A 1286-nucleotide genomic window follows, 5' to 3' on the forward strand; every position below is an offset into this window, starting at 1 on the left:
TACCAAAACAGCAAACCAAAAAAAAAAAAAAAAAACTCACTGCCATTGAGTCATTTCTGACACATAGAAACCCACTGGGTTTCTGAGACTGTAAATCTTTACATAAGTAGTAGATCGCCCCATCTTCCTTCCACAGAACAGCTGGTGGGTTTGAAATGCTGACCTTCCAGTCAGCAGTCAAGTGCCTTATCCACTACGCCACCAGAGCAAAGGTACCATAAAAATCCATGAAAAATGATCAATGAGATACTTGGTCCTAAAGCTATCCCCAAATACTTTGTGTATTTTCTCATTATGAAGGTTCATGTACCAATGTTCCTAGAAATTTCCTGCACTATTTTTTTGTTGTTAAATAGACACCATTTTTAGTTTAAAAAAATAAATAAGTTTATTGTTGAGGTAACAAAAGTAACATCCATTCACTAGTCAGCATTTAAGCAAAGTACACCAGATACCAGTTGCCATCAAGTCAGTTTCAACTCATGACCACCCCATGTGTGCTAGATCAGAACTGGGCTTCATGGGGTTTTCAATGGCTATCTTTTCAGAAGTAGATCTCTGGGTCTTTCTTCGAAGGCACTTCTGAGTGGACTCCAAGCTTTCCGTTAGCAGCCAAGTGTGTTAACCATTCGTACCATCCAGGGGCTCCTAAAGCAAAGTAGAAAAGCATAACAAAGGAAAACATGAAATCACCCCAACTCATTCTACTCAAAAATTAATAGGTCCTACAGCTGTGGAGCGAGGTGGGAGGCAGGGAGAGGACAGAAAAGGCAAAGGGGACTGGAACAGATCGAGGAGTCAGCCACAGGAATCCAGGTAAGGGTGGTTGGAGCGGTTTCCAACAGCTAAGGGAGACAAATTTGTCTGTTGGCTTGTCCTACTGTGGTGAGGTGTTGCTGTGAGTCTTGAGGCTGTGCCACTGGTGTTTCAAACCCAGCGGGGTGCACATGGTACACAGGTATCAGCCCAGCTTACAGACTGAGACAGACTAGGAAGAAGGAAGACGCCATCTACTTCTCAAAGAATTGGCCAGGGAAAACCTTATGAATAGCAAAGAAATGCTGTCTGGTACATTACTGAATAGTCCAGAAACATTGTCCAGTACAGAGGAGGAAGATGAGTCACTTAGCTTAGAAAGCTCTCAAAGTAGGAATGGGCAAGAGCTGTACTATCAGAGTAAAATCAGCCTTACTCATATGGATAAGGCAAGTTTTTTGAGACCTCCATTTGCTGATGTGGCACCACTCAAATTGAGGAGAAACAGCGGCAAACATTCATTAATAATT

This window comes from Orycteropus afer, unplaced genomic scaffold (genome assembly GCF_000298275.1).
Source record: "Orycteropus afer afer isolate SDZICR_OR568_19922 unplaced genomic scaffold, OryAfe1.0 scaffold00054, whole genome shotgun sequence".
NCBI classification, from domain to species: Eukaryota; Metazoa; Chordata; class Mammalia; order Tubulidentata; family Orycteropodidae; genus Orycteropus; species Orycteropus afer.